The sequence below is a fragment of the Maylandia zebra genome, linkage group LG9 (genome assembly GCF_041146795.1).
Source record: "Maylandia zebra isolate NMK-2024a linkage group LG9, Mzebra_GT3a, whole genome shotgun sequence".
In the NCBI taxonomy this organism is placed as follows: domain Eukaryota; kingdom Metazoa; phylum Chordata; class Actinopteri; order Cichliformes; family Cichlidae; genus Maylandia; species Maylandia zebra.
The window spans coordinates 36,286,669-36,313,905 of NC_135175.1; the positions used below are offsets into that span (position 1 = coordinate 36,286,669).

Below are 27,237 nucleotides of genomic sequence, written 5' to 3' on the forward strand. Positions count from 1 at the left end.
AGGAGGTGATCAAATGAGAAGCTTCCCACAGCAGGGATGAGTGTGACCGATTGTTTCTCTCACTATGACAAACTGTTCCTGCAGAGAATCAGCTGCTTTATGTCCGCCATGTTTTTACACTCGCCAATTAGTCGCCAGCCTGGAAGTATTCAAGAACATGGCTCAAATTTCAACCAGTGAAAAAGTTTGTTTTCCTGGGTGAAGTGATGAAATGTTAGCTCCTTTAGTTTTACTGCCTCGCAGACACCGCAGATAAATACTTCTTGTTATAATCGTGCCACACAGCGCCTCGCCCTCCATGGAGGCTCTTAACTCCTTCAGACCTCTGTCACCTGTGTCCTTGGATTCAATTTCAGGTTCACACTCAAAGCAGAGCCAGAAAAGGTCTTGGACATACAACGAGAAAGTAATTACCATGGCAACAGCCCCAAACCGCCCCCATTTGTAGTAATAATGGAAGCACTTAAACTCAAAGGGTGATCTTGAGGTTCCTTCCTGCCTCGGCGCCGGCCTTACTCTCACAAAGCCAGAGATTTGAAAACAGCTCGATGGGATCCTGAGCGGGACAAGGATCCCTGAGCCGAGTCCCACCCCCGGACTCGGACATCTGGTCCCTCTGCTCTTATATCTGCTCTAATTCCCTGGATTTCCTCCACCCTACATCAGCTAACACTCTCCAGCTGCCTACAGACCTTCCTGCCCAGTTTAGAGGATCAGATTCCCTCCAAGTGTGAAGAGAAACGTGACTCCTGGAGTGAAAATGAGATCCAGATTCCACTTTTTAAATTGAAGCAGTTATTTAGCCCCATGTTTGAGGTGCACGATCAAACAAATGTATATGACTGTGACGCGAGCTGCTCTGTTGCTTTAGAAATACTTGAGAATATTTATTACTTTTACTGTGCAGGGCGTTTCCCTCTGTAAAAGCATTTGTACTGACAGTGTAGAGTCTGTGAGGTGGATTTTGGGCCTCGGCACTGAAATCTGTCTCCACCTGAAACGACTTGTCCTCCTCGTTGTGAACAGCGCCCCCGGGTACACATTTCCCTCCTCTTCATCATTAGCCAGAGCAGCGTGTGTGCGAGCTGACACACGAGTGCGGTCGCCCACCAACCAGCCGCGGTCTTTAGTGCTTCATTCAGTCAGCACCTATAAAAACACTCACCTGCTCGTTGGCTAATTATGGAGGCTAACCGCTGCCAAAACACTCACGCTGTTAGCGTTAGTGTTAATGGCTCGGGGTGTGTACCTGTAAGTGTGTGTGGTGGGCGTTTATAGTGTGTTGTGGCCTGCGGCTGCCGGCTCATCGGCTGCGAGATCAGCCTATGCTTCCAGCGAGCTGACCCCGAGGTCAGTGGCTCCACCCACGGCGCGTGCATGCATCCATGCCGCGCGCATACATCCATGCCGCGCGCTCGCAGCGGTGAATACGAGCCATTCAGCCCACACCGCGCTCACCCTGCGGGCTGCAAAAGTCACACCATTGTTCTCGGAGTGTTCAGCGTGCTCAGCACAACAGGAGGTGCTGCTTTACACCGCCAGCCTGTGGGGATACTGTACCGACCTCTGACCTCCTGTCACCAGTGATAAATCGCTCGCTGACGCCTTTTTGAGAGCTTTTTCTTTTTTATAAGGCATCAGCATGGGAAGCTTCCTCTTTCTAATATACCACGGTTCAGAGGTCGCGGTTTGCTGCTGGCTTGCACAGTGTTGCTCGGAGGCTGTGGTGCATATAACAGAAACCCAGCAGCAGATTATCAGGGACTTCCTGATCACTCAAAGGTGTGTGTTTAGTTAGACCGAGCAGAGCCACACTGATCTCAGCTGGCACACCTTTGTGGAAGGACCAAAACGTTCATCCTTAAGTTTGCTCGATCACTTCACTTCTGCAGAATATTTTTAATTTGTTCCAACAGTTTCCACTTAAACGCTCCGGGCTCCTGATTCTTCAAAAACCTTGACAGCCTCTGCAAGTTCAGGCAGAAAAAGCTCCTGCGCGACGCGCTCGGCCCGTCACGGCCTCTGGGCTGAATAAACATAGGAATGTCATTAAAGCCTTTTAATGTTCCTCGTGTGTTTGGGCTTTGCTGTTATGGAATGTAATGGTGAGAACACAACAACAAAGACCTCCTTTCACTAGAAACGAGACCAGAAACTTCTCGTCTTTCTCCGTCTGCTCGCCAATGTCACACGAAGCGGAGGCGGAAGGCAGAATTAACCCAGTGTAAAGTACTGCGCTCACAGCTGACCGCAGCACGAGTAAAGAACAACACAACATGAAATGGATTTTAAGTGAAAGCTGGAAAACGCTGCAGAGATGTGAGGAGGAAACATCTGCACTGAAACATTCAGGTCATGTAAACTTATTAAAACCTGATTAAACAGCCTTTAAACAGGTAGCATTAGTTACTGTATCATTAAAGTCTTTAAGTGTTATTATAATGACAGTTTTGCTTTTATAGCTGTGCAGCTAAAAGAAACACGGCCAGAATGGGGAAAGCAGGAAGAAGATCCGAGCCAGAAATGAAAGAAAAAGACAAAGAACTGAAAAATAAAATGTTGACCATGGCTGTTTATCTCAGGAGGAATCCATAAATTAAGAGGAGTAAAAATTAAATAAAGATCTTGGAAGTTCAAACCAGAAGTAAAAGCCTGCAGTGACATTTAAAACCCGGCTGGCAGACCCCGAGTTCATTAATGATTCTTAATGATTCAGTCTGGAGCTCATTTACCTTCCGTGCTCATTTATTTCTGTCATTAGCTCGGCACGAGGCAGCCACATCAGCTCCCTGGACCGCTCTGCTGCTTGCTGGCTCGGTTCACCTGCTCTGGCGCTACATAAACAAGGATGAGATTCAGACGACAGCGACCGGCGGGCTCTTAATTGAAGCCAGCTGCAGCTTGGGGGGAGCTGAGAGCTGGAAGCTTCCTGAACAGCCACTGGGTGGATGTGATCATTGGTACACATGCAGCAGCTGAATTCAACAAAAACCAAACTACCAGAAGAATACCAGACAGAGCACCAGACCTGCTCCCAGAAACCAGCAGATCCACTGAGATTTAGTGTAATACTGGTTCAGATGGTGTCACAGATCAGGTTGTAGGTGTGGATGTAGCCCTGTGAAGACGCATCGGCCTGATCGTCTATTTGACTGTTTGTAATAATCAAAAAAATAAATCATAAGTCCAAAGAAGGGAACATAAAACTATAAACTACAGAAACAAGAGGTTGGAAACCCACTGAGGTGAAACGAGAGGACACAACGGCTGCATACACAAAGAAAGTGGAAACGCAGGGAGAACGAGACACAGCTGAACTAAATCACAGAAGACGAGACACGGAAAGCAAAAATAAAGGCAAACCACAAGGAATGCAGACTCAAAATAAAACAGGAAGTGACAACTAAACTTGGAGATAACTCACACATACATGATAGATGTCACTCTGATTTGAAACCAGCCAGCAGTCACCAGTGTTTCCTCCTGAGTGGATTCTGTTGTGACGCATGTTTGTCATTCACACGATGCGACTGCAGAATAAACTCTAACTAACTATCATCATTTCATAATCCAGTACTGTCGGTGTCAAAATCTTAGCTAATGATCCTTCATCACATGCAGGAGGCCTGTGGACACTCACAGTTTATCTCACTGTTGGTCCTTTGGTCACCTCTGCCTTACTCTCCATCTACCTCGTGTGTTTCTTATCCCTCTCTCTGCTTCCTTCATTCTGAAGCTTCATCCCACTGAGCTTTAGTTTCTGCTCTCCTCTGGTTCTCTCCTCAGGTTAGGTTTACCTGTACCTCATTATCGCTCTTCCTTAGACTCATGTCATTAACTCACCTCCCTCATGTTGTTGAGTTTCATTGTGGATTTTATTTTGGACTGGTCTGCAGCTGTGAGGTGCTTTTTGTTCTGTGTTTGTAAACCATTAAACTGCCTTTAACGCCCTTTTGTCTTTTGAACGTTACTTCCAGTAAAAAGCTTAAATAGTAATAAAACAACAACATCAGGTAAGTCTGACAAAAACGGTCCAGCATAAACTCGAGCGTCTGGGGTCAAAGTCCTACGTTTTAGCTTCTTCTCCATCTTAAAAGGCAGAATCTCTGCTTGTTCTGCGTTCATCACGATACAGCTCTGACCTGTAATTTCAGTGCGTCACACACTGCAGTGTTTAAAAGTTGAGTACTTTTTTGGGCTTTATTTTGGTCCTTTTGTAACTTTGCAGCAGCAGGTTTGAAACCATTTCTCATGGTGCTAACGTACGCAGGCAGAGGTTGGACGCTCAGCGCCCCGGTGATGGTCGCCTGCTCTGACCGATAAACCAACGGTCCATTGAAGTGCGGCGCGGCACCATGACGCGGTCTGTATATCTCTCTCAGTCTGACAGCCTCTGAGGTCGTTAAGCTCTCTGAAGTGCCTGTGGTCGCACAGCGTGTCGAGACTCACTCCGAGTGTCGGGGTGCTTATCGCGAACCCGAAGGCACAAAACTCAGAGCTCACCCTGCCGGAGCGTGCCTTGGTGCTGAATGTAAACAAATCCAATTAAAGCAGACTCGCCGCTGCCAGGACGCCTGCACAGAGACACACTGAACGTACACAGCGTGCACGTTTTCTTGGCCGCCACCTCTGCCTGCAGGCATCGCCTCGCATTTGAAGTACGGAGACAATACCGAACACCAATTACAGAAATATGTCTGAAGGATGTTTCTCTCTTCAGATGAAATATTGTTGACGAGACCAATGACTGTTCCAGATTACACCAAATCACTGATGTGACTCTGAGTTCAGCAGTGTCTAAAGAAACGGAGTAAACTTCAGGTAGTTTTGAATGTTGCATACACGTTTTAGATCACAGAGCTCCATTTTCCAAATAATAAAGTCTGTTTTTAGACTGATTTCTTCTCGTCTGTCTTTCAGTCAGCGGCTGGCTTTAGGTCATCGGCTCTCCTGAAAATCAACTTGCGGAGACTTGAAATCTCTGATGAGGATTTCCTTGTTTTTGTCAAACATATCGGAGCATGGGCATGTTGCAGCAGGCGACTGTTATTAAGACCTCTTCCTCTTTTCTTCAGTTATATGTTGAACTCCTGAGGCGTCTGATTTGTGCCACTTTCATCAACGACTCTTCAAGTTTCCTGGCTGCATACCAACACCCACTGTCGTTTATGTACGACGGACTCTTAAAGGAAATCTGATCTCACCTTGAGATCAAATTCTCCTTCAGTTTTCAAAGCATCTGCTCAGTGACATCTGACAGGTTTTGCTTAAGGGCAGCAGCCTCCAGCTCTTCTGGAGGTACAGTGAGGTGTTTCCAAGCCTCAGACATGAGCAGATATAATCTCTTCAGCATGTTGTGGGATCAGTTCCAGGATCTTCTCCCAGCTGTACACACCTGGAACACCTCACCCAGGAGTGCAGGAGGTCTGATGTAGAACCATTTAAACTGACTGTTTTAAATATAGAGAACTGGTGCCTCCACTCAGAGCTCCTTCTGACTGACCAAGCGCTTCACTTCACCTCTGAAGGGACGACTGGGCCACAGGAAACTATAGAAGTTCAATGACATTTAGCAGCTTAAAGTGAAGGTGGGTGAAAACCTCTGTTTACGAAAAGTTAAACTGTTCAGAGAAGAACGACTTATTGTTGTGGTCACTACCCCACAGGTTGTAGCCACTGGTAAAGGTAGGACCACAGATCCACTGGTAAACTGAAAGCTTCATTGCTACGCTCTTTACAACAGACCAGTACTATGAGACCAATCTTTGCCATTGACAGACCTGTATGAAGGTTAAAATTAGCTATTTAAAAGCAGAAACTTCGTAGTTCTGATAGATCTGGTATTTATACCCACAGGGTACTGCATGTGTTGGCCTTCCAGTAGCCCTAGAATGGTTCAGATGGCACTCAAGTTCAAGCTCTCATCTATTTTCTGTTGCATTTCTCTCAGAGCACATTTGTTTAATATTGGGATCTCCATTAGCATTAGCATTAGCCTTAGCTATTCGTCCAAAAGAAAGCAGACAAAGAGGAAGACGAGGCAGTAACCACAGTCTGCATTAGACACAGCATTCAACAAGTTATTTTAATAAATGTTAGTTTAATTGTTTGGAGTTTGAAAGCATCTTAAACAGAGATCAGTAAGATAAAAAGATTTAATGTAATAGAAATCCTCTTAAAACTCATTTTACCTGCTGACATAGAGCTGCAATACTCGACTGTTCACACCTACATTTGTTGGCTGGATTTTGGGTAACAGTGAAAACAAATAAACCTTTAACGGTTACCATCAATCACATGACTGGTTGACAGTCATGTGATTGATGGTAAAATATTATAGCAGTTGGTGCATCAAAGCAGCGGTTCCAGAGAATACATCATATATGTTTGATACAACCGCAAAAGGTGACGTCCTGGGAATAAGAACAAGTTGGACCGGCTCCTCTTCTCCACTAACGGCTGTGAACGTCACACTACACCCGTCTCTAAATTCTGTTGAGGCGTTTACACATGCTCCGTGGTGTTGTGGTAAGAAAACAAGCGGCGACCTCAGGGGTTAAAAAATCACTTTGAAATGAAGCACCAAAGAGCTGCAGTTCCTCTAACATCCAGCAGAGGCTCCAGCAGTGAGTCGGTCTCCACAGCCTCCCAAACAGAACAGTTTGGTGTCTATAGATAATTTAGCTTCATGATAACTGTACAGATATTTGCCCTTAATTCATCCTAATTTAATTTATCCTTAAAGTTTGCATTATTAGGGGCGTGGCCTTTGACTCACAGGTGGATGGTGACACAGGCGGCTGTAGCTGCTAGCTTCACCTGAATTGGACCTCTGGACTGTGTTTGTGCTGTTGGAGCCTTTCAGAGGCCAGTCAGAACCTCATAGATTCTGATATTCTTTCAAAAATAGTGACGTAGTTGCTGCAGGATGGCAGTTTCACTGCAAAATGACACTTGTGCTCAGCAACCTTGGTTTTATACAGAAATACAACCAGTTGGGCTGGTTAGCACAGACCGACTTTGCCAATGACGTTCGGAGACTTTTTGCCTCCCACCGTGTGTGCGATCACCTTGTGACCAAAACTGGTCCAGTACGGGTGTTACAGGTGTTGCATGGTTAACCCCAGCTGGTTGCCACAACTTCTGGCAATCAGTTGCTGAATGCAAGAAAGTTCAATGCAATCACCAGGTAACCACCAACTTCAGTTGTAAGTGATAATTTTAATATTGAGTGACAGAAAATAATTAGCACAGCCCTGAAAAGCACTGAGGTGTGAGAGTTACTGACTGGCATCAGCAGCATGTTTGAATAGAGCCACTCAACTTTCAACACTTCAGTCTTTCTAGGACTGCAGTTTGTACAGGGTGGGATGAGTCTATTCATACACACAACACCTACACACAGTTAATGTATGATTAAAAACATGGGGAGGAAGCCACACATGGAGCGGTTCATTTATGCAGGTGCAGTTTGTTGCTTTAGCATCCTGTAGAGGGCGGAGACTCCACGAGCCGTACAGCAGTCTGACACGAAGACGCAGTCAGAGCATCAGAGCCCCGTCCATCGTTACAGGAACTCTGAGCTTAAAGAGAGCGTGAGGAAGAGACGGGGTGCATGCAAACAGATTCCAAGGGGAACAGCAAAGTGAGAGTATCTGCTCTGAGGTTAGTACGTCACACAGATCAGTTTTATATGAAGCAATGTGGGGGGAAAACACCACTGATGTTCAGCTGAGCCAAACATCAAACACAAAACACACACAGGTGAGTTTTTGGCAGCAGCTGCCAGACATCAGAGCCAGATGCATTTTATTCTTTAGACTGACCTCCATCCAGATTTCACACTTAGAGCTTCTGTTTTTAACCTAAAATCATTTACAAGCTCTGAGACTTCGGGTTTAGGACTGTTTCCTTTAATGTGCCAACTCTGCTGCAGACACTTTGATTTGTCGCAGCAGGACGGTGTGAGTAACCCTCGACTGACCTAATGGGCTCACCTGCGACCTGCTCTTGAATTTTGAATCATGAATCAGCTGCTCCCACATTTGAAGCTGCCAAGGACCCCCTCCTGCTCCTGCAGCCTCCTCGTCCCCCTGCAGGAAGTGTTTCGGAGCCTCTGGTGTATCCGGCCCGACTCGTCCTGACCCCTGTGCTTTTGAGGGTTTGCGGTCCAGCTGTGAGAGCAGGTATGATTTTAAGCTAAATCACAGAAGGAAGTGTTTCAGATCATTGTTGCTTTTCAAACAGGAGCCGATGCTCTTCAGCCTGGAAGGGCTCAGTTGGGTTCATATTCTCGCTGTGATTTCAGCCAGCAGCTAACTGAAAGCAGACTGAGGCTACGCCGCCGCAGTCTCTCCAGCCTCAGACCCATTTCTGCCTGCATGACTGTTAACCACGGCTATGTCATACGTCATGGCTGCATCATCTGAAAGACCATTTTTCGAACAAAGTTTCAGTTTCCACAAGTTCGTCCGACTCCTTCACAATAAGAATCTTCTGTCTACCTAAACGCTGGACTATTAAGATCACTGGAAAACGTTTTAGGATCAGTCCAAAGAGTGAACCTCAAACTTTGCACTGAAATGTCAATCTCACAGAGAAACGTGAAATTAACCATCTTCAGGGAAATGCTCTGACATGACTCAGCAGCTTTAACAGTTTTGCATTTCTGAACATGAAGAATAAGAAATGAATGAAATCCAGTGAAAAAAAGACTCAGAATACAAAATAAAGATGCATTTGAATCTTTTAATGAGACTCTGAAGAGGAATTCATCAGATCCTGAATCGATGACGAGGATCAAAACTTCAGAGCTGATCAAATGCCTGCCAGAGTCTTTTATTCTGAAAATCTCACTTGCTTTGATGCCGAACAGCAGATCAGAAAACTTGTTAGTGTGGATATTGTCAGGCGTGATCAGAGCGTGACACGTTCAAGTTCAGAGGCAGCGCCGGCGTTTGAACCGCTGTCGTTAGTTGCAGTGTTGGGCCAGCGCCGGCTTCAGAGAGAATCGCTGAGCCGCCGCCGCGCTGATGCGGTTCGGGCGGCTTTGTTGGGACCCTGCAGGCCTCCTCGTTGGTATGCGGCGCTCGTCTCCAGCTGAGCTGCTTTCTTTTTAAAGTGTCTGTTCTCTGCTTATCGCCTCCCCCACCCTCTCTACCCCCCTCTGACCCTCTGTTCTCCCTCCTTCTTCTTCTGCACATGAGTCTGAATACAGATCAAGAAACCGCCGCGCTGCTTCTCCATCCGAGCCCAGGACAAACACGTCCTCTCATTACACAGCTAAAGGTGTGCAGACATCCACAGCACATCACGTTTGTGCTAAACATAAGTGAGGAAAAGTGCGTCAGGTGGCTTGATTTATTTTAGTCACCAACTCGTTAACTTTAGCAGCGTGTTGGTCGTCCTTCACCTGCTGCTTTCCACACGCGTCCAGCGCTCGCTCAGGGAGACGCTAACCTGGTTATTTTATTCTCACTACAATTTACACATGTCCCCAGAGGTTTAACTTCCTGTTTTGGGAATATGGCGGGTGCAAGGAGGCTCCCTGAGTGTGTTTCTGTAGAACCGATCATCCAAACCACACAACTGTTACATGATATCAAAGAAACCTGACCACCAGAGTGACGACAGTTTGTAAAAGCTTAAACTTCTGGGTCACTCGGAGTCCTGTTTGAGGGGTAAGACGGGCTTTTAGGGGTAAAGTTAGCACACTGTTCAGGTTTGATGCTTTTATAGCACTTTTCTACTAACTGAGCACTAAAAGCACTTTTTAGGACAAGCCACATTCATCGCTTCAGACAGCGCGCTACTGCAGCCGCTAAGTGCTTTCTGTCTCTGCGTGCATCGGAGGAAAACCAGGTTTGAGTGCAATCAGCTAGTGACCAAAGCAATCACCAGGACCTCAGCCATCAGGACCCTGCTGTAGTTTGTTAGAGGACAGACAGTGGCTGTAGGAGGAGGTAGAGCAGGTCCCCTGCTGATCGGAAGGTTAGTGGTTCGATCCCTGGCTCCTCCAGTCTGCATGCCAAGTATCCTTGGGTAAGATACTAACCCCACGTTGCTCTCCGATGCATCCATCGGAGTGTGAATGTAGAAAGCACTAAGTACAGAGACAGTGCTTGTAAGATTAGGTGAATGTGGCATGTTGTATAGAGTGCTTTGAGTACTGCGGGAGAGCAGAAAAAGAGTTACGGTTATATTTAAGTAGCACAAATGTTTCCTCGGTGGTACAGCGAGGGCCACACGTCTCTGAGGAACATTTACAGAAACTCAAACAGCAGCTGGAGTCACCTGAGAGCGCGAGCCGGACCGAGGAACAGAGCTGATTAAATTAGCAGTGATGCTAACTGAAGGTTAAACACATTCGTTTTCTGCTCTAACAGCTGCTAACTGCACACCGGGCCTCTACATCCACTCCCACTTTAATCATCATACATCATGTAGGAGCGATGGAGAGTCAGGAGAACAGGCTGAAGTGCAGATATTACAGGAGGTGACAGTGATCAACGCTGCTCCTATTAAACCTATGAAAAGCAGCTGTGATGAATTTGTCTGGAGATGTATAAATCACCTGAGCCTGAGGATTTACTGCGTCCGTTAGCTAATTACTCTGCTGCAGTGAGCTGACGAGCCTCCTGAAAAGTCTTCGGCATTGAAACCTGTGCGGTGTTTACGGCAAAGGCTGTGCTGCAGCTCCCTGATGATGCTTCTGAGTCATACAGAAAGTTTTTGTTTCATATCAGACGCCCACTGACTGCAGATCAGTTCAGACCAGGCTGACAGGAAACTCATTAGCAAAGAGAAGCTGGACCTGCAGAGTAATTATCTCTGGCTCTGAAGCCAGCATGATTTTTATTGTTCATCATAACCAGGTGACATCATCATTCTTCACGTCTTTGCTGCTTTTGTATCAGTAACCAATAAAAACCTTCCATCATGGATGGGATGAAGCGACCGGAGACCCGGCCAATCACACCTCAGATGATGTCATTAAAAAGGGTAAACAGTACAAATACGGTCCCAAGGTCCAGCTCCACCTGTATCACCATCCAACTGTCAGTCAAAGAGGCCACACCCCCAGAAATGCAAACTTGAAACCTAAATACAAATTAAACAGGTGGGTTTTAAAAAGTTCTACCCACAGGCGTTAAACATGTCTGTTTTAACATCTGTCTGTGGGCACTGACTCACTGCTGCCTCTGCTGGACGTTAGAGGAACTTGTGTTAAACGTGCGAGGATGTTGAGGATGCTCGGTGTAATCGTGCAGGTACCAGCACGCGCCTCGATTCTTCACCTGATTTAAAAACATAAAATCAGGTCTTAGTAAAAAGACGAATGGAGAAACCTAAAAGACTAAATGTTAAGTCTAATTGTTGAATGTTGCCATTGTGTTTCTTAAATTTGTACAGTCTTAGTTTAAGCAGTAGGATCAAAGCCATCCCTTTGATCCTGACCACCTCTCCAACCACTCTGTGCTGGGGGAGGTTTTACTGTAGATACATCCTATCTGAAAGATCTGTTTCTTTTGATGTAAACTTCCTGGGTTTATGACCCTTTGGTCAGCAGGAGGTAACACACACACACACACACACACACACACACACACACACACACACACACAGTATACATTTACATACAGTGCCTTGTCTTTGTAACCAAAGGGGGGTTGCAAGGGGAGGTGCTTTGTAAACTATTGTTTGAAGTTTGTCAATAAAAGGCAGCGAGAGGAGGCCACCATTTTTGGGGTCATTTTCGTGCTGGACACAGACGAGGCCTCCCTTGCGCAAGTAATTGATCGATCGACTGTCTTGTTTTCTTCATGATGAATAAGTCTCTAGAATTAGCGGGGTTTGTGGAAACACAGACCCAACATTTATTTGGTCCTTCGAGCCGGAGCCTAACACATTGCATCCACCGAGGAGAGGGAGAGGACGCCACCGCAACGTCTGGGATGATTGACGTAAAGCCCTGGTGTTTTTGGCTTGCCACCAGGCCGGGAAGTTTGCTCCTGACCTCCCCTCGGGATGGATGACGATTGACGGGATCCAGAGGCTCTTCCCATGAACGTAAACAAACAGTGAGTACAGAAGGCCTTAGAGAGCGGCTACGGGCTGTGCGTTAAACGTGAGTCCGGGAGCGCGCTAGCCGCGTGAGAGAGACGCAGGCTTCTCCGCCGTTTGGGGCGTAGAGAGTTCTCCGCCATTTGGGGCGTGGAGAGAACCTAGGTTCAGAGTCCGGAATCTCCGCCATTTGGGGCGTTGGAGAGTGTCCGAAGGTTGAATTCTCCGCCATATGGGGCGTTTGAGAGTTTTCAACAGAGAGCGCTAGCTGTGCGTGCAGACGCAAGCGATAGGCCTATGTTGTGTGTGTGCGGGCCAGACGTGGTCTGCGTGAGTGTGGCTGATTGTTAATGGAGAATAAAATGTGTAAGTCTGCCTTAGAAGGAGATTTAAAATTTATGGAGAAATTTTTACCAGGCAGTACGCAGTATGTAGGTTGTTGGCGTAAGAAATGTGGATTTGAAGGGACATTAGTGGAAGTTCAGTGTAAAATGCTGGTAGAAAGAATAGCTGTAAGTGTAGCTGGTAAAACAGGTAAAGCGAAGCAGAGGAAGGAATTGCAGTTAGCAATTGCTAAGTTGTGGCTGGAGCAGACTCAGAAGAGGAGAGAAGCACAGAATGTTAAAAGAGCAATATTGCAAGAAGTAGTTGTGAAACCTGAGGATGAAACTACAGCTCAATCCACTGCAACTACTCTAGAACAACACCGTAGAAAAGCATTAGAAAGAGCAAGAATGTTAGCAGAAAGTAGAGTCAGAGAAGAGTGTGAGAGAGCAGAGGTAGAAGTGGAGGAGAGATTAAAGGCATATTAGGAGCAGCATTGAGTCCAAGACAGACTAGGCAAGAGAGGAGACAGAAAAGATGAAGAAAGTTTTTCTCCTGATCAATTCCGCGAGTGTGAGAGTGTCTGACGTCATGGTGTGTGTGAAAGGTATCCAGCTGGGGCAGACGTGATTCTGCAGGTCACCTGCCCAGTGGACAAAAAGAAATAAAATAGTTGTGTGGATGAATGATAGCACGAAGAGTGTTTGGTGTTTCTAAGTCTGAAACAGCTGTAATGCTATTTTCTGTTTTGGAGAAAAGTACAGTTAAAAAAAAAACAGAGAGAGATGTGTGTTGTTTTAAGCAGTGATGAGAATAATGAAAGTGTGATGAGAGAAGAACACAAAAACATACTGAAAATGCATTAACTATACTAACCCTACATGCATTTACACATAAATGATACTCATGAAGACCAGACAGCATCTTAAGCATGAGATTCTGTTTGTCATCTTGTCCAAGTCACTAGTAAGATGAAAGTGATACATAGACTAGTGGACTGAATATTATAGGAGGACAGATGGTTGCATCATAGAGGAGGAAACAGAATGCTGATGAGAGGTCTTAAATGAGTGAGTTGAGTGAGCTGATTGTGAGTTTCTGGTGTGTGAAGAAGTTTTACCATGGCACACATTTAGTTACATGAGAACTAAAACTTATTATGTGCTAAGACAACAGGGTTATGCTGTATGTTGTGTGTATGGCTGATTGGATGAATGTTTGAGATTAAACTGGCTGTTTGATTTGTCTTTTATTACTAAAGTTGAACCTGCCAATTGGGTTGTTACGATTTATCCCCCTGGCATGAAGAACACGTGTCATGATTTAAACAAGGCCTTTCTTTCCTTTGATTTCCTTTATTTTCTTTCTTTTATTTTGTTACTTTCATGGTGCACTGAAAGTTTTGTTTGATGATCTCTGTTTGAGCAGATCTGCACGATCAGAATCGAAGCGTCGTCGAGAAAACTGTTGCAAAGTGAGCTTCTCCAAAATTAAAATGGGCTCTTATTTGGGACAATCAGGAAACAAATTCCTGTCCAAAAGGATTCAACGAGAAAATCCAGTCTAAATTATTTTTCTTTTTGAAATGACGTTGTTTTGCTGAGCGTGGAAACGGATGCGACGATAATTTCCACAATTAGCAAAAGAAGGAATCACTGAGTGAATGAGTAAGAGTTTTAAAATAAATGGGAAACTGACTGACTGACAAAAGCTGACAAGACTGACTGACTTAACACCATTGTGTGAAGTCAACCCCCACCTGACAAAGGTGTGGATGTGTCTCTGTGTGTGTCTCTGTTGCAGGAGCAGAAGGAGACCACAGGAGGAAACTTGGGTCACATGACTATGTGAACTCTGAAAATTTAACCTTTTTAGTTTAAATTCTATGTCTGTGAATTTACCATGTGTGTGTCATTCACTACCTTGTGTTGCTCACAGAGATAACTGTGACAAAGTATGCACACACCTGCGCAGCGCTAATATTTGCATTTTCTTTTCTTACAGCATGCCAGTTCTTCATGTGAATTGATGATGTGGTTTTTAGCAGAACAACTGGTGGATGTTTGTTTCTTTATTTCAGGTTTTGTTTTCTTTAAGAGTGCATGTAGCATTCAGCAGAAGTGGACAAGTGACATGAGTAAAACAAATAAGAGATTACGATATTTATGGAATAGTTTATTATGGGCTCATTTGCTGGCCACTTTTGGACCCATAATAATATATGAGTGGAGTGACTTTGCTTAAGGGAAGTCACCGATTACATTAATGTTAACTGAGCACATGGGATGATCCATGTTTGAGGCGAATTATGGTAACAATAGTGATTTAATGATTTGAGAAAACCTGCACATGACACTTGTCTTGCTGATGCTGAATGCTTGTTACTCTTGTGATATACTTGTTTATAAGTGTGAAGTTTGATTTTACTTCCAGATCTTGTTTTCCAGGCCATGATGGTGAGTATGCAGGCTCCTGGTGGAGCCAGTTTTTAAGGCAGGGATCCAGGTTTGGTGAGTTGACGCATGAGAGTGTCCATGCGTCAAGAGGTGGGGTCCAGAAGTAACATTAAACAATGTTTTCTATTATTGTTGCAGTGATTTGTGTGATTAGCTGTTTATTTACAAGTATTAAACCTATGCAAGTGGTGCATCCTTGTTCAGATGAGGCTTTGATGGCCTATAAGTGAAGTTTACTGATTACAATGTGGAATAACATTGAGATGTTAAATAATTTGGAATAAATTATGGGAAAACGTAGGAGTTTAATGAGTTTAGAATAAACCTGCAATGATACTTGTCTCTGTGATGCTGAATACTTTATTACTCTTATGATCTATAGTTGGTTGCAAATGTGAAGTTGTTTTAATTTTAAGACTTTGTCTTCTGTGATACAGGAGCTGGGAGCTAAACAAGCTGAACATTTAAGTGCTGATTAATGTTTTTACACAGGGTTACAGCTTGGAGTGAAGCTGCTCCAAGGGACCAACCCTGGAGATTGTTTTAGGAAGACTGTGCAACATTCTTGTACATGTCTCATTGGGGAGTTGACACATGGCGAAAGCCGTGTGGCGAGAGGAGTGTCATTTTTTCAATTTGTAGATGTCGTGAGGTGCCATGACGAGAAGGAGTGACTGAGAGGATCGCCCACAAAATGGAAGCTGAGGGAGCGTGCCAAGCTCCAAAAAGTGACAGCGCAGAGGAGGTCCAGCGATGGACTTGTGGTTCTGTGAACAGCACAAATACAAGGTGACTGTAAAATAACTAACAGCACTTTATCCACAAGTGAAGCCAGTAACTTACTATCCTAAAAGATTAGCTCTAGTTGCTCGTGCTTTACCTCCATGCGTGAGATCAGTATGTGCAGCAGTTTAAGCTGTACAATGTTTCAATAGTTTATTTCACCTTTTGACATTGTTAGTTCCACACGAGGTAGATGTCTACTACTGCAGACTAAACTTACATTTCTGTCACCTACAAGACACTTGTCTTTAATGTTACTGTTACTCTCACAACCACACATATTACCATAAAGTGGTGCACAATTCTGAATCTGTCCAACCCTTTTTGCCAACGGAGGAGGGCACTTCTCATGAGTGTAGAGAGCGCGAGGAGAAGAAGTGTAAGCTGAGGGATGACTTGATAGATGTGCCACTCGTTGAGGGAAAGGTTTGGTTTGTTGATGATTTGAGTTTTACGATAGTAGAGGGACAGACTAGAACAGGTTTTACTGTAGCAGACAGTGAGAGAGAGTTATCTATGTAGGACAACTAGCATGTTTCATATTTGCTTGAGCAGCAGAGATGCTAGCTTTAACGGAAGTGTGTAAAGCTGTAGAGAGACAATATACACTGATAGGCAGTATACATTTGCTACTGTACATTTCTTTGTAGTGCAGTGAGTGAGACGAGGTGTGACAACCTCTACAGGGAAACCTGCAGAACACACCAAACTCTTGCAAAATCTGCTGGAGGCAGTGTTATTAACCAGTAGAATTGCCGTTTGTAAATGTGCAGCACACATGTGAGGGAAAGATCCGGTTGCATTAGGGAAAGTTTTTGCAGATAAGATCGCAAAAGAGGCAGCTTTAGTTAAACATGGTGTTAACCTTTTATCAGTACAGCATCAGCAGACATGCAGGCCCACTCACCTACTGCAGGACAATAGTTGTGACTTACAGAGGGAGCAAGCTTGCAGGATGATTTTTTATCTGTGTGATAAACCAGTACTGCCTAATAATTTGTATAAGACTGCTGCTATTTTGAGCCATTGGCTATACCATGTCTCAAACAGGAGGGAAATGAGCAGTCGTTATACTCATTCTAGGATTATTAAATACTTTTTAAAAAAAAAAAACTTTTGCAGGCAGAGAGAACTAATGGAATAGTAAAGTTAAGATTTAGGAAGACAGGCAGGACATGGTTAGACTGTATAGAATAAGTACACGAGGATTACTCCAACAGAGAATGGTCTGACTCTTTGAGATTACACATGTTAGAGGATTTAGAGTTCCAGTCTTCTGTAGTGATGATAGAAAAGCAGAAGAGAGAGCATATTACTAGATTAGATGCTTGAAAATGTTTAAAAGTAAAGTAGTCATGAGAACAAATGATCTGCCAGATGATTCTGTTTCTCCACAGGAGCAGAGTCTGAAGTCTGGAGATTGGATGATGATAAGGCCATGGAGAGGAAGTGCTGGTCCAGTCCACGATGGGAAGGTCCATATCGGATGCTGCTGACGACGACCACAGCAGTGAAGATTGCTGGAAGGAACACTTGGATATATCAAGCGCACTGCAAGAAGGTGACACACATCCAGGCCAGCTCGGAGTAAGTGGCAGGAAGACCGGGAACAAAGGGGGGGGAAAGCCTCCAGGGCCCCTCGTCTCAATCCGGTGAAGAAACCAACTGAGCCACAGGTACTCATCAGAATGGCTGGGAATGTGCTGTGCATCTTCTTGTGCCTGTGGACCCTGAGTGGGATGACAGGGAGCGCACTGGAACAGAGCAAACCACACCCAGTACCAGCATGGGTTTTCAACAACTACTGGTGGCAGTTTAAGAACACAACCGCTCACATAAAGAATGAGACCAATGGTTATGCTTGTGATGCCACTGGCTACACATTCTTCTGGACTGTGGCCCTATAGCATCACTGAGAGCGAGACAGTTTGTTTGGTTGCCTTAGCAACACATCCGGGAACACTGCCAACTTTTCAACTGCTCTGAACCTGAATGGAAGGTTGATTCACCAGTAGCTGGGAAGGTGAACTGCTCTGGTGAGACAGACCTGCTCGTCTGACTCAAAGAATATGACTTGCTGCAGGACATTGAACAGCTAAACGAACTGGAAACAGGCCAATTGCCTATGTGTATGAAGGACAATGGATTAGCCCAAGTTGGAGATCAACCATGGAACATGGCAACATCACCTATTCTTTTTGTTTTCTGCAAGAAGGATGTAAACAGAGAAGCCTTTTGTCTACATTTACATCATGAACACTTGAGGTTTCAAGCCAAGAAGTTCAAAACAGCTTGATCCAATTTCCTTTACAAAGCTTTTTCTGTGGTGACAACAGGACAGGAGAAGAGTTGTAAATGCAGATAATTCACCAGTTGACTCTAACCCCCACAGGATGCCTACAGTGAAAAGATTTGGGGGGTTGATAGGAGTCATAAAGAAGGGTGTTGACCAGGCTGCAGCTTTGAAGTTAGCTGAGAGCCATATGGACAAACAATAAAGTCAACTGATGCGTTTAAATACCTATGTCTGTATACAGTTGGATTGTAGTGACATATGATTTTTGAGAATGATGATTCTTCTTGTTTGACCTTTGACATTCAGTTGTTTACTTGAAGAAATACATAATGAATTGCACGACAGGAGTAGATCCGCCACAAGGCTGGATAGCTTGGTTACCGTCTGGTCCTTGGTGGCATCTTCTTTTGAAAAAATTAATTCCTGTTTTTGGACTGTTGATACTGATTTGCTTATGTATAGGATGTAGTTTACTGTGTATGAATGAAATCTATACTGACACTGTCCAAACAAAGGGTGCATAAGTTGAAATTTAAGAACAATGACAAAAAGGAGGGAAATGTTAAGTCTAATTGTTGAATGTTGCCATTGTGTTTCTTAAATTTGTACAGTCTTAGTTTAAGCAGTAGGATCAAAGCCATCCCTTTGATCCTGACCACCTCTCCAACCACTCTGTGCTGGGGGAGGTTTTATTGTAGATACATCCTATCTGAAAGATCTGTTTCTTTTGATGTAAACTTCCTGGGTTTATGACCCTTTGGTCAGCAGGAGGTAACACACACACACACACACACACACACACACACACACACACACACACACACACACACACAGTATACATTTACATACAGTGCCTTGTCTTTGTAACCAAAGGGGGGTTGCAAGGGGAGGTGCTTTGTAAACTATTGTTTGAAGTTTGTCAATAAAAGGCAGCGAGAGGAGGCCACCATTTTTGGGGTCATTTTCGTGCTGGACACAGACGAGGCCTCCCTTGCGCAAGTAATTGATCGATCGACTGTCTTGTTTTCTTCATGATGAATAAGTCTCTAGAATTAGCGGGGTTTGTGGAAACACAGACCCAACACTAAATAAATAAACTAAATAAATAAACTAAATAAATAAACCTAAAAGACTATTTAATCTGTCGACTGCTTCATTTCTCTTTACATACCAGCTGATGACTGACCTGTGTGTGTGTGTGTGTGTGTGTGTGTGTGTGTGTGTGTGCGTGTCTCTGTGTATGTTTCTGTGTGTATGTGTGTGTGCGTGTCTCTGTGTGTGTGTGTGTGCATGTTTCTGTGTGTGCGTGTGTGTGTCTGTTTCTGTGTGTGTGTATGTTTCTGTGTGTGTGTGTGTGTGTGTGTGTCTCTGTGTATGTTTCTGTGTGTATGTGTGTGTCTGTTTCTGTGTGTGTGTATGTTTCTGTGTGTGTGTGTGTGTGTGTGTGTGTCTCTGTGTATGTTTCTGTGTGTATGTGTGTGTGCGTGTCTCTGTGTGTGTGTGTGTGCATGTTTCTGTGTGCGTGTGTGTCTGTTTCTGTGTGTGTGTATGTTTCTGTGTGTGTGTGTGTGTGTCTGTTTCTGTGTGTGTGTGCATTCATCTCCTGAGCTGGTGATTACACAGGAGGCCTTCGATGGTTTTGGTGAATAACAATCAGTTTTCTCGCTGATTTACGAGGATTTGGCTGCAGGAGCTCGTGAGCTTCTTTCTCATCAGGTTCCATTTAAAACATTTTCTTTCTGCTCAGGTTTTTTTCTCCTTTTCAGTTTTCATCTCGTCTGTTTTTCCACTGACATTCAGCTGCTTTGAGCTCCCTGCTTATCAGTGTTTGGTTGATTTAGCACCTTCGTGCAGGCTTTGGTTCATTTTCATGCACCGATATTTGACTATAATTTTTTTTAACAAGTCAAATCAAGTGAATTAAATTTTCCCTGTTCAAATGAAGAACAGAGTAAAATATAAATGACTGGCCTGCTCAAATACTCATCTCTCTACAGCGGTGGCTCCTGAATGTTGTGCTTTGATGCAAGTCCAGCTGGGCTGCAGGATGCTGCACGCTGGGACACGAAACCATTTTCCTGATTCACGGTGAACAAACGTAAAGAACAAACAAAAGCCGGGCTATAGACTAGGGTCTGAGGAGTCTCACCATGATCGCACTGGCACAGAGCACAGTTCAGCTGGACTCGGGCACATCTGGCACAACTACCGACCACACAGAACTTCACCGTGACACCGAGCTGAAGCTGCTGTTTGAGGCCATTAACAAAGATCTGCTCTCTGCCGAGTGTTTCCTCTCGCTCAGCATGAGGTGCAGCTTAAACTGAATCCACAGCAAATGATCTCATCGGTGTCCTCCATATTTCCCATCCCTCTCTTGAACCGACGGCCTGAACCTGTTCGTCTGTGAGACTCATTCCCAGCATCTCTCTCTGTGGGGAGTCCAGCCTCCACTCAGAGGAAACGTTTCCAAACCTCTGACAGAATCAAACCTGAAACCTGCAGCTGTAAATCACCTGGATGGAGAACCAGGCCTGGGACTGACCCGCTGATTTATCAGCAGCTGCTGGCTCCAACATCTGCACCTCCACAGCTGAACCACCAGAGAAGCCGACGTCTCGCATCTTATCATTTATTATTCTGTACTTTGTGTTTTAAAAACACAGTTTCACCCGGAGTTCATACCCTAAGCGCTCCTCCACCCTTCACACACAAACACCTTCCTGTGCTTTCACACCCGCCCTCCCCGCCCATCTGCCAGTCATCTTGTCATCAGGTGTCAGGTGGACGTGGCTGTCCTTGCTCTTGAGTCTCAGGCTTGTTTCACACAGACGGACTTATCCACGTTTCATAACCGAGTCTGTATTGGGACAAAGGAAAAGGCTAACGTCTCTGGGATGTACTCTCACAGAAGATCTGAAACGGGAATCAAAGGGATACAATTTTCCTCTCACAGACTTTGTTGCCTTTTTCCAACCTGGTTTATTTGATTAAATGTCAGGAATGCTGAGAAACGCCCGGGTTTTAGATTTGGCTGTTACTGCTGCAGTTTCATTTTTATCTTAAAGTGGCCAAAACAATAAAATGTATAATATCAGAGCTCATCCAAGCTCTACAGAAATAAAGGGGCGGCGCACAAACAGCCGCTGTGAGATCATCACGGCTGTGTGAACCTGGACTGCAGCTTCTTCCTGCTGCTCAGCAGCTTCTTCCTGCTGCTCAGCGAGATCTACCTGACAGAAACACGTCGGCACGTCTGACTGAGGGAGCATCTGCACACGTTCGTCTGTTTGGACCTGTTCATTCCTGCACTCCACCACAGGAGATCCCAGTTAGTGTGGCTGACTGGATCTGGCCTGGAGACGACCACGCTGTGCCTAGCAGGCAGCTAGCATCCAGTCAGACAAAGAGGCCACGCCCCCGTACCATGTGTCAGGCTGTAAACGTGTTTATTTCTGCTGTAGATTTGTGCACTGACTGCTGGACAGCAGAGGAACTGATGGTGCTGGTGCTTCAGTGCAGCTTCATGTCCGGTCCTCCTGTAGACGAGCTGCAGACTTGAGAAAGAGCTGTGCAAACACTCACTAAACCCTTCAACCTTGATTCTGACTGATCAGAGGGTCTGGGGTGCGTCCCACAGCGCTGCAGCCTCTGCTTCTCTCATCATGTATAATTAGCTCTCTGAAAGGAGACCGTCATCTCTCAGCTGCATCACTGCAGCCATCGTGTCCACCACAGGACACCTCGTGCCTCAGGAGGCATCTGACAAGACCGCATTAAATTCTACCCGAGGATGAGATCATGCTGACTTATAAATCAGCTGCAGTCCAGTAAGATTCCTGTGCAGCCAACAGCCAGTGACAGACGGGACGTTTGACCTTCCTGACAGGACGAGCTAAGATGTTAAAACAAACGCAGCTGCTGCAGGTCGTGACCTTTAACACTATTATTTATTAGTTATTATTTGACAGATGAAGAAATGATCCAGCAGAGAAGGACACAGCTTTAAATCTCTGCTGGACGTTAGCAGGTACATGTCTAGTAGAAACCTCACTGTGGACACTCACAGGTCAAAGTGTGCAACATGAAGTACGATATCAGTTTGGATTTGTGATGTTACAGCTGGAAATGGTACAAAACATCATACAAGCATAAAGTTTGTTTATCGAGTGTTTGAGAAGAAACGCTGACCTGCACGTGAACCTTCTCTCTTAATTCCCCGTTAAGCCGCAGGCTGAATTAAAAAAGTGAGACAGGCCATAAAAAATGTGACGTCAGGTCATAAATAGGCAGAGGAATGCCAGAGACAAGCGAGGACACGGTTAGACGGAGCAGCAGATCCGCCTTCAGACTATAAATACTCAAAGGATCAACTGAAAGTTTCCTCCTTCAACACCACAGAGCCGACGTTCACCCGAGACTCGAGCGACCGGACGCATACGAAGAACGACAGTTTGTTTCTCCAGGTTCATCAGGTCTTTCATCGGATCAGTCTCATAATTACTGACGTCTGGAAAAACGGGACTTCTTCTACAGCGAAGAACAGATGAAAGTTGTCATCGATTAATTCAGATTTTTATGAATTTGAGTGTTTTTGTCATCTTTACACTCAAAGCCTGAACGTTGAGATCAGATCCAAGAAGAAATCCTGTTTTCTGCTTTCAGAAACCTGCCAGAAATAAAAAAGATGCAGATCGCCTCTAATGTCAGTGTTACATCATAACTGATGTTGTTCTATTAATACAGGTGGGAGGCGGGCAGGTGAGGGCGGTTCCTGGTTGGTTGTTCTGCAGCAGGATCGATGATGGAGAGGACTTCGTGGAAAGTTGAGTCTGTGATGAAACGATGCTTTTCTAAATCCCACAGGCAGGTCACATCCTGCAGTAGGAAGTCCTTGGACAGCAGACAAATGAGTTTCCCATCGACATGGATGGAATTGCTGCAGGATCCCAAAATAAGAGCGTTTGTTTCCAGACCGAATGCCTCTGAGACTAACGAGTTTCCCAAGAGTGTATTTTTATCTCTGCTGTCCCAGGATGCTGCTCGGACACAAACCGTCCACACTGTTGAATCCTGCGCTGCAGTGACCGGGCGGCTGCAATAAAGCTGAGTTATCTCCTCAGGACCTCTAATGATCCTTTATTGCAGCTCATCTCAGCATAACTCTCTAATCCTTCATTATAATCCAGAGACACGTGCTGCTGATACCCGGCAGCATCAGGACATCTTCATGCCAAGTTTCCTTCATTCATCACAACACTTTTTATTTAATCAGGAAGTGACACGCTGAGGACGAACAGCGTCGCCGGTGAGCGTGTCCCGGGTTAGGCTGCACCTGAAAAACTAAACCCTCACTGAGTTTGCAGCAAAGCACAATAATCACACAGAGCGTAATGTGGTGCTGATGAAGTATCCACGTCGGGTGGAGGTGCAGAGGTTCTGTCTTGATCCTGAACTGCTCTTTATCTGTTATCATTTATTTCACAAACACATGCGGATGTTTTGTGTATCAAGATATGAAATAATCAGCAAGCAGCGTTCATGCTGGAGCAGCTCCACCATCAAAGACTGTAGAGCTGTAGCTGTAGAGATAAACGTGCGTGCGGTGGAGTCACTGCTGGTCACTGATGCTCAGATCGCGGTTTGGAGCTGTGTTTGCATCAGAGGCTCGAGGACTCTGCTGAATAGCAGCTTCAGCCCAGTCTGCTGTTGATCTGCTGCTCCAGTGGCCGGCGGAGAGGTTTGAGATGATCCACAGGAAGGAAGATGAGGGGGCGGAGGATTGACGGATGTTTGTTCAGGTTCCTACAACACCTGAAGCCTTTAAGCCTGAGCCGGAGAAATCCAGGCAGAAACTTCCAGCAGCATCAGCTGGATTAGTCGGTCAGAGGAAAACAGCCCGAGGTCGTCACATCCACCCTCTTGTTTCCCTGCTGGTTCAAAGCGTTGATGGTGGAGCTGCATCTGTGCTGCATTAGCAGCCCAACGAGCGTCTGGAAACACGAAACCTCTCGTTGCTTTCAGTCAGCTTGTTATTGGAGCCGGTCGCTGAACCTCGAAGACTTTTCAAACAACATGATGGATGGAGCAAAAGTGCTGCGTTGTTTGTTGACTCTGACTCTCTGCATTTATTTGGGATTTCATCAGTTTCCACTTTGGATCTCTGAGAGGTTTAGGCGGGGAGGCGGGGCTGACGTGACAGCACGGCCTGACTCTGTGCCTGCGTTTGATTAAATGACTCCGACAGTAAAAACTGTGTTGGCACGATGTCGTATTGTTTATTCAAGGGTTAAAAAATACAGTTTGCAGAAGTTCTGTTACTGACAGAGAGTCACAAAGGCTGCAGGACGGGCGATTAAAGTGAACGGCTTTCCCCTCCCATGATGTTCACAGAAAATATGATGAAAGCTTCAGTTAACGAGGTCAGCGTTGAACCACCTCATCCCTGTGAGCCTCAGACTTACACTTCTTTCTGCTCTGCGATCTTTATGATGTCAAACAGAGCAGATATCCTAAGCCCTGCCCACTAGCTGTTATAAGCCATATTTCCAAGCAGCAGCCAGAAAACTGTGATGACCGGAGTGTTTGGATGCCGGCTTTCAGCTCTCTGGGATCACTTCACATACACGAGCTCAGTGTTAGAGACTGTGGCCATGTTTGGACCTGATATACGACAGGAAACAAACTGGTACTTTAGCTGCTCCTGTGGAGAAACACCAGCAACCATCATCCACTCAGCCGTGAGAGGAAAACACGAACATATGTGGTGTTTAAGCAGTGGCAGAAAGATTCCCGCTGCTGTGAGAGAAACCAGGAGGACGAAGATGAATCTGAAGAGGACGAGCGGGAATGAGAAAACAGAAGAAGGGGAAAAGCCAGAGGACAGGGTGGGAGGACGTGGGCGTCTTATTATCAGTGTTTACCCACAGCAGCAGCAGACGATCAGCAGGACGTTCAAGTTATTGACCGCTGGCCGTTTATCTCACACGTCTGCTCCCTGCACACGTGTGAGCGACGAGCAGCGGCGACACTCAGAGACACACACACACACTCAGAGACACGTCGATGTGAGTCTGAGTCGTGTTTGTCCTCCAGACCGTAAATACTGAGACTGCAGAGTGCATATGCTACACACACAAACACAGAGACACACACAGAGACACACACACAGAGACACACACACACACACACAGAGACACACACAGAGACACACACACAGAGACACACACACAGAGACACACACACACACACACAGAGACACACACAGAGACACACACAGAGACACACACACACACACACAGAGACACACACACACAAACACAGAGACACACACAGAGACACACACACACACACACACACACACACACACACACAGAGACACACACACACACACACACACACACAGAGACACACACAGAGACACACACACACACACACACAGAGACACACACACACACACAGAGACACACACACACACACACACACACACACACACACAGAGACACACACACACACACAGACACACACACACACACACGTACACACACAGAGACACACACACACAAACACAGAGACACACACAGAGACACACACACACACACACACACACACACACAGAGACACACACACACACACACACACACACACACACACAGAGACACACACACACACACAGAGACACACACACACACACACACACACACACACACACACAGACACACATGCAGACAGACACACACACACACACACACACACACACACACACACACAGACACACATGCAGACAGACACACACACGCACACACAGACACACGCACACAGACACACACACAGAGACACACGCACACACACACACACACACACACACACACACACACACACAGAGACACACACACACACAGACACACACGCACACACACACACACACACACACACACACAGAGACACACACACACACAGACACACACGCACACACACACACACACACACACACACACAGAGACACACGCACACACACACACACACACAGAGACACACACACACACACACACACACAGAGACACACACACACACACACACACACAGACACACGCACACACACAGAGGCACACACACACAGACACACACACACACACACAGACACACACACACACAGAGACACACACACACACACACACACACACACACAGACACGTACACACACAGAGACACACACACACACACAGAGACACACACACACACACACACACACACACAGAGACACACACACACACACACACACACACACAGACACACGCACACACACAGAGACACACACACACACACACACACACACAGACACGTACACACACAGAGACACACACACAGACACACTGGAATAACAAACCTCCTGCCAAGAGCTGATTGGTCAAAATGAAAAATGTTATTGTTGTAAGCTGGTGATGATTTAAGGACACTTACATCAAGTAACTAAAAGAAGGCCGTGGACGCGGCGCCAGGATGCAAACAGCTGATCAATAATGTGACCCAATGAAGGCAGAGCCATTTTACAGTCGTTGCTGGTTTATGAAAAGCAGTGTTGGGTAAGTTACTTTAAATCAGTAACTTAGTTACATTACTAGTTACTTCCATCAAAAGTAACGTAGTTACTTCAAGTTACTCGTTACTTTCAAAGTAACCAGTTACTAGGGAAAGTAACTTTGGTTTTACTCAGACTTCTCTTGTTAATGTGTTGCTTCTGTAACTGGATACCCAGCAAGACTGCCAGTCTTCTAGCTTGCTTACTTGCCTAAATCCCAGTAACGAGTAACGCGTTCCTGATTTTGGCATAACAACTAGTTACCGTGCTCGTTACCACAATAATAACGTAGTTACTGTAATGCGTTACTTAATAACACCTTAGTCCCAACACTGATGAAAAGTCACAACTTTACCTTTACAGCCACTGGTTCATTTTCTAGACCCAGGAGTGACCTCGAAAGCTGTGACTCGGTAATCAAACTGAATCACACACGTATTAAACCTGAGCTCCGCCTCCTTGGGCGGTTTGTTACCACAGTAACCTCACAACAGCCATATTATTGGTCACATGATGTCATTAAAAATGCTCCAAAAAGCTCCAACAGCACAAACATGTCCAGAGGTCCAGTTCAGGTGAAGCTAGCAGCTACAGCCGCCTGGGTCACCATCAGTGTTGGTCAAGTTACATGAAATAATTAATCAGTAACTAATTACTGATTACTTCCCCAAAAAAGTAATCCCATTACTTTACTGATTACTTATTTTCAAAAGTAATTAATTACTTAGTTACGTAGT

At 45.4% G+C, this 27,237-nt stretch overlaps 2 protein-coding genes across 11 annotated transcripts in view; one reads left to right on the forward strand and one right to left on the reverse strand.

Annotated features, from left to right (window-relative positions):
* The window catches only part of cidea (cell death inducing DFFA like effector a), a 281,200-nt gene that overhangs the window by 220,213 nt on the left and 33,750 nt on the right, over window positions 1–27,237 (forward strand). The gene's annotated exons all lie outside the window — the stretch shown is intronic.
* dipk1c (divergent protein kinase domain 1C) overlaps window positions 1–27,237 on the reverse strand; it is a 58,368-nt gene that overhangs the window by 22,579 nt on the left and 8,552 nt on the right. The window contains exon 1 of one of the 10 annotated variants that reach the window (XM_076888652.1): window positions 2,733–2,838. The exons of the other annotated variants lie outside the window; for them this stretch is intronic. The gene's annotated coding sequence lies outside the window, so the exon portion shown is untranslated. Of the gene's footprint in view, window positions 1–2,732; window positions 2,839–27,237 lie in introns of those variants that run through there. 10 annotated transcript variants of the gene reach the window in all.